The sequence below is a fragment of the Panthera tigris genome, chromosome D1 (genome assembly GCF_018350195.1).
Source record: "Panthera tigris isolate Pti1 chromosome D1, P.tigris_Pti1_mat1.1, whole genome shotgun sequence".
Taxonomy (NCBI): domain Eukaryota; kingdom Metazoa; phylum Chordata; class Mammalia; order Carnivora; family Felidae; genus Panthera; species Panthera tigris.
Window position 1 is genome coordinate 10,033,659 of NC_056669.1, and position 10,917 is coordinate 10,044,575.

Here is a 10,917-nt window from a genome sequence, read left to right on the forward strand (position 1 = left end):
TTTTTTTTTTTCCAGTCCTACTAGCAATGCACAACAATTCTAAGTTTGCCACATCCTTAACAACATGTAGTTTGTTCTTTTGGTTTTTGTTTTTATAATAACCATCCTAGTGGGTGTAGAATGGTCTCTGTTGTGGTTTAGATTTACACTTCCCTAATGGCTAGTGATCTTGAGCATCTTTTCATGTGCATTTAGCTATTTCTTTGGAGAAATGTTTATTCAAGTCCTGTGCCGTGCCCATTTTTGAATTGAGTTGTTGGCCTTTTTGTTGTAGGAGTTCTTTATATACTCTGGATATTAATTCCTAATCAGATATAGGATTTGCAAAAATTTTCTCTACCATTCAGTGGATTGACCTTTCACTCTCTTGATGGTGTCCTTTGATACACAAAAGTTTTCAATTTTGATGAAGTCCAATTTATCTTTTTTTCTTTTGTTGCCTAAACTTTTTGTGTCATATCCAGAAAATCATCACCAAAGTCAATGTTATGAAGTTTTTTCCATGTTTTCTTCTAAGATTCTACAGTTTTCACTCTTATAATTAGATCTTTGATCCTCTTGGAGTTAACTTTTTTTTTTTTTTGAAAGAGAGAGAGAGAGGAAAGGAGGGGTAGAGCTAGAGAGGGAGAGAGAGAATTCCAAGCAGGCTCCACAGTGTCAGCTAAGAGTCAAATGCTGGGCTGGAACCCATGAACTGTGAGATCATAACATGAGCTGAATCCAAGAGTCAGACACTTAACCAACTGAGCCACCTAGGTACCCTGAGTTAACATTTTTTTTTCTTGAGAGAAAAAGAGGTGGGGGGGGGGGCGGGTGGTCAGAGAGAGAGGGAGAGAGAATCCCAAACCGGCTCTGCACTATCAGTGCACAGCCCAATATGGTGTTCGATCTCACAAACCATGAGATCATGACCTGAGCCCAAATCAAGAGTCAGATGTTTAATCAACTAGGCCACCCAGGCGCCCGCTGAGTTAACTTTTTCTATGGTAGTAAAAGTCCAACTTCATTCTTTTGCAGGTGGATGTCTAGTTATCTTAGCATCATTTGTTGAAAAGACTGTCTTCTCCTTCCCCTTTGAATGGACGTGGTATCTTTGTCAAAAACCATTTAACCATATACATGACAATTTATGTCTGGCCTCTGTATTCTATTCCATTGGTCTATATATCTATTTTTGTGGTGATACCACAGTGTTTTTGATTACTGTAGTTTGTAATAAATTTTAAAATTGGGAAGTGTGAGTCTTCCAACTTTGTTCTTTTTATTTATTTTTTAATTTTGAAATTTTATTTAAATTTTAAAGAGAGAGCGTGAGCGGGGGAGAGAGGCAGAGGGGGAGAGAGAGAATCCCACCGAGCAGGCTTCACACTTAGCATGGAGCCCGACACAGGGCCTGATCCCATGACCCTGGGATCATGACCTGAGCCAAAATCAAGAATCTGATGGTCAACCAACTAAGCCATCCAGATGCCTTTGTTCTTTTTAAAGATTATTTTGGCTATCCAGGGTCCCTTGATATTCCATATGAATTTTAGGGTAAATTTATCCACTTCTAAAAAATTATTGAAATTTCTGTAGGGATTGAGGTGCATCTGTAGATCAGTTTATCTAGTATTGATATATTAACAATATTAAGTCTTCTAATCCATGAACATGTGATGTCTTTCCATTTATCTGTGTCTTTAATTTCATTCAGCAATGTTTTATTGTTTTCAGTGTGCAAGTCTTTTGCCTTTTTTGTTAAGTTTATTCCACAATATTTATTTTATCCTTTTTTGATGCTATTGTGAATAGAATTGTTTTCTTAATTTCCTTTTTGGATTATTCTTTGCTAGCATAGAGTAATGTAGCTGATTTTTGTGTGTCGGTTTTATATCCTGCAACTTTGCTGTATTTGTTTATTAGTTCTAGAGGCTCTGTGTGTGTGTGTGTGTGTGTGTGTGAAATCTTTAGGGTTCTTTACATGTAAGATCATGTCATCTGTAAACAGAGATAATTTTATTTCTTCTTGTCCACTTGCAATGCTTTTCTTTTTCTTGCCTGATTGCTCTGGATAGAACTGCCAATAATATGTTGAAAGAAGTGGTGAGAGTGGACTTTCGTGTCTTGATCCTGATGTTAAAGGAGAGACTTTCAGACTTCACCACTGAGTATGATGTTAGCTATGGGTTTTTCATATATGGTCTTTATTTTGTTAATGTAATTTCCTGTTATTCCTAGTTGAGTGGGGTTTTTTTAAGTTTATTTATTTATTTTGAGAGAGACAGAAAGAGTGCGAGCAGGGGAGGGGCAGAGAGAGAGAAACAGAGAGAGAGAGACAGAGAGAGAGAGAGAGTGTCAAGCAGGCTCCACACTGCCAACACAGAGCCCTATGCAGGGCTCAGTGTCACGAACTGTGAGATCATGACCTGTGCCAAAATCAAAAGTCAGATGCTCAACCGACTGACCACCCAGGTGCCCCCCTAGGTGAATGTTTTTATTATGAAAATATATTTAATTCTGTCCAATGTTTTTCTGCATCATTTGAGATTATCATGGGTTCCCCACCCATTCTGTTCATGCGGTATATTACATTTATTTTTATATGTTGAATCAACTTTGCATTCCAGGAATAAATCTCACTTGGTTGTGGTATACAATCCTCTTAATATGTTGCTGAATTCAGTTTGTTAGTATTTTGTTGATTTTTGTATCAATATTCACAAGAGATATTAGTCTGTAATTTTCTTTTCTTTTAATGTCTTTTCTGGCTCTGATATCAGGGTAATACTGGACTCACGGGATGAGTTAAGAAATGTTCCTTCCTCTTCAATTTTTTTGAAAAAGTTTGACAAGGATTGGTTTTAATTATTTGTTTGGTAGTGAACCCATACCATCGGTGAAGCCATCTGGTTCAGGGATTTTCTTTGCTGGGATGTTGTTGTTATTGATTCCATCTCCTCATTAGTTATAGAAATATTCATATTTTCTATTTCCTCATGATTCAATTTTGGTAGATTGCTTCTAACAAATGTATTAATTCTACCTAGATTTTTTCTAGGAATTTATCCATTTAATCTATGTTTTCCAATTTGCTGGCATACTATTGTTCATAGTATTCTTATAATCCTTTTTATTTCTGTAAAATCTGTAATAATGTATGTACTTTTTTTCTGATGTTAGTAAGTTGATTTTTCTCTATTTTCTCAGCCAGTCTAGCTAAAGGTTTGTCAATTTTGTTGATCTTTTCACCAGAACCAACTTTGGGTTTCATTGATTTTCTCTATTGTTTTCTATTCATTTTATCTCTGCTCTAATCTTATTTCTGTCCGTCTGCTAGCTTTGGGACAAGTTGGCTAGTTTTTCCTGGTCCCTTGCAAAGTAAAGTTAGGCTATTGATTTGAGATCATTTTTCTTTTTTAATATATGTGTTTACAGCTGTAAATGTCCCTCTTAGCACTACTTTCATTGCATCCCATGAGTTTTAATATAAAATGGGTTTTCTTTCCCATTTATCTCAAGGTACTTTTAGATTTCTTTTATGATTTATTGCTTAGTCCAATAGTTGCTTAAGAATGCATTGTTCAGGGGGCGCCTGGGTGGCTCAGTCGGTTAAGCGTCCGACTTTGGCTCAGGTCACGATCTCACGGTCCGTGGGTTTGAGCCCCGTGTCGGGCTCTGGGCTGATGGCTCAGAGCCTGGAGCCTGCTTCCGATTCTGTGTCTCCCTCTCTCTCTGCCCCTCCCCCCTTCATGCTCTGTCTCTGTCTCAAAAAAAAAAAAAAATTAAAAAAAATTAAAAAAAAAAAAAAAAGAATGCATTGTTCAGGGGTGCTTGGGTGGCTCAGTTGGTTGAACATCTGATTCTGGTTTCAGCCCAGGTCATGATCTCACCGTTGGTGAGTTTGAGCTCCGAGTTAGTTAGGACCTGTCAGTGCAAAACCTGCTTGGGATTCTCTCTCTCTCCCTCTCTCTCTGCCCCTCCCTCTCTCCCTGTCTCTCAAAATAAATAAATAAACTTTAAAAAAAGAATGTGTTGTTCAATTTGTGAATTTTCCATTTTTCCTTCTGTTATTGATTTCTAGTTTCATTTCATTGTGATTAGAAAAGATATTTTGTATGCTTACAATCTTTTAAAATTTATCAAGACTTAGGGAGCCTGAGTGGCTCAGTCAGTTAAGCATCTGACTCTTGATTTCGGCTCAGATCATGATCTCACCGTTCATGAGATCAAGCCCCACATCAGGCTCCACACTGACAGCAAAGAGCCTGCTTGGGATTCTCTCTCTCCCTCTCTCTATCCATCCCTCCCCTGCTCATGTTCTCTCTCTCTCTCTCTCTCTCTCTCCCAAAAATAAATAAATAAATAAATAAATAAATAAATAAATAAGGCTTGCTTGCAGCCTAATGTATGGTTTTTCTTGCAGAATGTTCCATGTACTGAGAAAAATTGTATAATTCCTTTGTTGTTAGGTGGAGGGTTCTGCCACCCCTTTGTAATTGCCTCTAACTCCCCACTGTCCAGCCAAGCTGCAGAGAACATCCCATACGGCCCTTTATAGATGTGTGCAAATTATCCACATGCTGAATTTCTGGCTAATGAAGTAATGGTATATCTAAATTGACTGTTGTCCTCAAGAGTGACTGTGCTGCCCACCCATCCACAAGCAATGCCTGAGGCTCTATGTTGCCTTATCTCTGCCAATACTTAGCATGAACCAACTTTCTATTTTTTGCGAAGCTGACAGGCATGTAAAGTAGTGGTTCTCAACCGGGAACAATTTTACCCTTCGGGAGACAGTTGGCAATGTCTAGAGACATTTTTGATTGTGACAAAGCTGATATGTCTACTATATCCCCTGAGCAAATGCCAGGGGTGCTACTAAACACCCTACAAGGCACAGAGGAGCTCCCATGACAAAGGATTATCTGGCCCCAAATATCACCAATGCAATATTGAGAAAGCCCATTGTAAAATGATAGCTTATTGTTGCTTTGACTGGCATTGCACTGACTGCCAATGATTTTCAGCATTTCTTTGTATTGCTTATTAGTTCCCACTTCTGTACATTTCCTTTGTACAGTCTTTGTCCACTTTTTTTTTTTATTGGAGCAGCTGTCCTTTTCTTGGTTTGCAGAGGTCCTTTGTATATTCCTGCTACCAATGTCACTAATCTCTTATGAATTTTAGAGATTAAATACATTTCCCTTTCTGTCAGCTTCTGTGGAGGATTAAAGATGGCCACAAATTCTTTGACACTCCTCTCATTAAAAGGTGGAAGTCTATGCCCCTTCTTTTTAAACGTAGACAGACTCTGCAACTGCTTTGACCCCCCAAAATATGGCAAAAGTAATACCATGCAGGTTTCTAGGCCCAGGCCTTAAGAAGCTTGCACTTCCTGTCTTGTGGAATACTCCTTCCTGGAGCCCTGAAGTCCAGTCACCTGATGGAAACACCCTATAGAGAGGCCTTCAGACTACAAAGACAGGGAGAGGGGCTCAGCTGAGTCCAGCCTTCTAACCGTCTTTACCAAAGCATCAGGAAAGAGGGTTAAGCCATCTTAAAGCCTAAATACCACCAACTGACCCCAGTCAAGGTCATGAGGAGCTCAAGAATTGCCTAGCTGAGCCCCGTGCTATAAATAGTAAGGTCTAATAAAATGATTGTTAAGCTACTAAGTTTTGGGATAGTTTGATATGCATGAATAGATCACCAGAACAATATTCTATAAATTAAGATTGTAATCTATAAACTTGCGGAACTTTCTTATTGGTTCTAATAGTTTGTCTATTGATTCTGTCGGGGTTGTTTTAGCAGATGATTATATCATTTGCAAATATCTGCCAATATGCCCATTCTCCTGAGTTTTATTTATTTAAATAATTTCATATTTATTTTGTCCATATTGTTATTTACTTTTTCTGCTTAAAAAAAAGAAACAAACAAACAACTACCATCACTATGTAACAAAGAGATTGCACTCTTAGTAACAAAGAGATTGCATCACTATGAACTTACTGTTCTATCTTGTCAGGAAGTATGTCTCTCGTTTACTCTTTGACCTACCACTTTCCTGAAACTGTATAGCAGTGAAAAGTTTTGCTAAATCTAATGGATGCTTCAGCTCATATGTTACTTGACTTTTATGTTCTGTATTTGACAATCCGCCTGACTACTCCTTTCTTCCCTTGGTGTCTATGATATCGTGCTAAATGCTTTTTCTCCTATCTTTCTGAGACACCTCTTTGTCTCTTTTATAGTTCATCTTTCTCTGCCTATCCCTTAAATTTGTCTTTCCAATGATTCTGTTGTTGACTTTCCCCACAACTCTTTTTGGCTAACTCTAGATGATACTATCAACACCCAGACCTTCAGCTCTCACCTATGTGCTTCCATATTCCAAAGCTCTGCTTCTATACCAGATGGTCTCCAGAGCTCTGAATATACATACCCAACTACTTACTGAATATCTCCATTCAAACTCCCAAAGGCCCACAAACTCACCATACCTACAACTGGACTCATAATCTTCTGTCTCAAATTTTTTCCCTCCTAATGTATTCCATATCTGGGTGAATTCAATAGCCCTCTTTTATGTATCTTAACCACTCTTTCTTAGTTTTAATAATATATACTATATAATAAGTTTATCCAGTTGTCAAAACCAGAAACCAAGGAGTATTTTGGTTCCTCCTTTCTTAACCCATTCAAACATAGAGAGCCTTGTAAACTCTACCTCCATGTTATGTTTTGATTATGTCCCCCTTTTTTACCTCTCTGTTGCCTTTTCCATGCTCCAGTTTTCCCTTATTTCTCATCCATTCTGCTGTGAGACCCTTTTGGTTGATAGCTCTAATTTCTATTTCAGTCCCCACATATCAATCTCTACAGTGTTCCCAAAGTGACTCTAAAAAGACAAAGTTGATCACGACACTCGCTTGATTAAAGCCCTTTATTGACTTCTATTTCCCTCAAAATAAATTCCAAAGTCCTTAGCAGAATCCTTTTCTAACTCCCTTGCCTTGTCTCTCACACAGGCCCCCGCCTCATACATCTGATGCCCTAACCAAACCTGAATACATGGGCACTTCATGCTCTTCACTCTTCCTAGGTGTATTCCCTTTCCTTTTCACCTTGCGAAGTCGTATAAACCAATGATACTATCAACTTGCTAAGTCTTATAAACCACTAAGAATGCAGTTAGACACCCCCTTGGATGGCTGTAACCAAAAAGATAGATGATAGTAAGTGTCGGTAAGAATACGGAGACATTAGAACCCTCATATACTGCTGGTGGGAATGTGAAATAGTGCGGCTGCTTTAGAAAACAGCCAGGTGGTGCCTCAAAAGGTTAAACATTGGGGCACCTGGCTGGCTCGCGTTGGTGGAGCAATCTACTCTTGTTCTCAGGGTCATGAGTTTGAGCCCCATGTTGGGTGTAGAGACTACTTTTAAAAAATAAAAAATAAACATGTACCCTGTAGTGAATTGTAGTAATGTACCATAGGAAGTGTGGATCTAATGGTTTAAAAAAAAAAAAAGGTTTGGGGCTCATGGGTGGCTCAGTCAGTTAAGTGGCTGACTCTAGGTTTTGGCTGAGGTCATGATCTCCATCATGAGAGTCCTGAGTCAGGCCCAGAGTCAGACTTTGTGCTTACAGCATGGAGCCTGCTTAAGATTCTCTCTCTCTCTCTCTCTCTCTCTCTCTGCCCCTCCCCTGCTCAAGCACACATGCACATGGGACTTTCCCCCCACAAAAACAAATAAACTTTTAAAAAAGTTTAAACATAGAGTTATCATATAATCCAGCAATGCCACTCCTAGGTATATACTCAAAAGAAATGAAAACATATATGCACACAAAAAACCAGTAGTGTTCATAGCAGCAGCAGCAATAATAGTCAAAAAGTGGAAGTAACCCAAATGTCCACCAGCTGATGAATGGGTAAATAAACGATGATATCCGTGCAATGAAATATTATTTGGCATTAAAAAGGAATGAAGTACTGATACATGTAATGACATGGAAGAAACTTGAAAACATTACACTAAGGGAAAGAAGCTCGTCACAATGGAATACATATTGTATGATTCCACTTACATGAAATGTCCTAAATAGACCAATCTATAGAGACAACAAGTAGATTAGTTGTTGCCTAAGGCTGAGGGGTGAGCATTGGAGGATGACGGCTAATGGGGGTAAGGTATCCTCTTGGCTAATGAAATGACCTAAAACTGGTTGTAGTGATGGATGCCCAACTGTGTGAATATATGAAAAGCTATTAAAGTGTACACTTTGAATGGGTTAATAGTGTAGAACAATATCTCAATAAAGCTGTTAAGAAATTTTGATCATGGGTAACCATCTCCAATATTCCTTGCATGTCCAGGAAATATATTCCTTTTAAAGGACCCCATAGCAGACATTTTAAAGAGACATCATAGAATCTTGAAAAGATGTCTTAGAATTGCCCTTTTATTTGCCTGCTGTCCTACTCAATTCTTAATTCCTTTAGAGCAGACACGTCTTATTTTTGTACTTAGTGTATAGTGGGCACTCAAATATTTATTGAATGATTAAGCATTGTCAATTTCCAGAACAAAGATCAGACCCAGTGAAATATTCAAAATAAAACATAAAGTATGAAATAGAATTTTTCTAAACAAGAAAATATGTATTACCTCTAAACCAGTAGTCAAAAACATCCATCTGGTCTTCTAAGTGTTATGTCTTACTGAAGTTACATGCATTTATTATACATTATTTCCTAGAATTATTCTATAAAAAAATGATAGTTTAAAAAAAGGTAGGGGTGCCTGGGTGGCTCAGTCAGTTGAATGTTGGACTTTGGCTCAGGTCCTGATCTCACCATACATGGGTTCAAGCCCCATGTCAGGCTCTGTGCTGACAGCTTGGAGCCTGGAGCCTGCTTTGGATTCTGTGTCTCCCTCTCTCTCTGCTCGTCTCCCACTCATGCTCTGTCTGCCTGTCTCTCTCTCTCTCAAAAATAAACATTAAAAATTTTTTAATAAATAAATAAATAAATAAATAAATAAAGGTAAAGCACTTAATACAGTGCCAACCACATAGTAAGTGCTCAATAAATATTAGTTAATATTAAATAAATAAATAAATAAATGCTAGTTAGAATTGCCTCAACAGACCTGTAGCATAATTCAAATATGAATGAAACAGAATTATGGATGAGCTAGCTTGTAAAACTGAGGGAAAAATCCTTAAATATACTGGACTAGAAAAGTCCTACACTAATGACAATGAACAGCCATAGCAAAAGAGGCAATCTGGAAAAGAGGAACAATAAAGAACTAGTCTCACTTGAGTCCAGTTAAATTGCACCAAAAAAGTGACCCTACACATTTTGAACAAATTTGTCAAAAACATAAATATCAAGATCTAGTATGCAAAATATGATTTATTTAACACCAAGTCATTAAGATTATGTTTGCTTGAGAAATCTGGTAATCCACTAAAATGATTAAAGTTGACACATGGTTTCCAGGACGTTCTCAGATTTTTACACTATTTAATTCAGCCTCTATCAGTTAAGATTTTTTTGCGTACCAGTAACATAAAAGCATTGTCAAAATAAACAAAAATAAGGCATAAGACATTCTGAAGTAAGGAAGGTCTAGAGCTGGCCAATTTAGCAATGCAGTGACCCATCAAGAACCTGGAGTCCTGCCACCTTCTTGCTCGGCCATCCTCAGCATATCATGGATGGTCCCTCATGGTTTCAAGATGCTTACAGCAATCTGAGTGCCACATCATCATGCTCCAATACCTGAAAGAAGAAGAAAAAAATATCTCTCCTTCCCACTTTTCTCCCTTTCTCTCTTTTGGTGAGTCTTTTTAAAAACTCAAAACCTCTTCCAGAAGCACCTCCAGCAAACTGCCCTCCTGTCTCATTAGCCATAATTGGGTCATGGCCTTTTCAAGACTAATCTTGACAGAGGGAAGGGAATCTCCATGATTGGCTTGGGCTAATCAAGATAGACCACCTGGGGCACCTCGGTGGCTCAGATGGTTAAGCGTCCAACTCGTGATTTGGGCCCAGGTCATGACCCCACATCATGAGCATGGGGCTTCACACTGGTTTGGAGCCTGCTTAAGATTCTCTCCCTCTCTTCCTCTGCCAGTCCCCCACTCATACTGTCTCTCAAAAAAGGAAAAAGATAAGATCACTTGTGGCTGGAACCAGCTGGAACCAAGCTGGAGCTTGGGTTCACTTTCCTGAAGCACATGGCGAGGAAGTATATGGTGGATACCTAAACCAACTGGGGAGCTGTTGGCAAGACTGAAGGTGATATATAGGTTGGTCAGACCCCCAAGAGTATCTGCAACACAGCCACAAAAATTAGCTGGCTAGACCATGGCATTTCTGACTATTAGGAAGTTGTTTTTCAGGAGGTAACATTTTGAACCTGTATAGATGTGCAATTTATATCGTCCTAGCTCCACACCCCTGCATCATGAAAAATGTCAGCAACTGTCTTGTGTAGAATATTTTAAAAGTGTGGCCAACCTCCAATCTGTAGGCATTGTGGAGGCAGGAATCTCACTTCACCTCATGGTCAGTCGTTGTGGGAGGTCAGAAATTAGGTAGATGCTGCTACAGTAAAATAGGAGTTGCCTGCAAACATTTATTCCAGATAACCCACACCAGGGCTATTTTTCATTAATTGAGTCAGAAGTTTTGTCTGGAACCACAAGTGGAATGGGGGTGTTTTTGTAAACTGTCTTTGTTTAAGCTAAATAATAGAATCACTTACTGATCAATGATTAATTGTAATTCTAAAACTTAATTTTTTATGGTGGGTGGCAGTCATTGAATTGGTTCTCAAAGGAAAATTTATTGCTAAATAATTTAGGGATTACGACTGAAAGGCTTGTTTGGTGATAGTCGCCCAAGTAAGTCC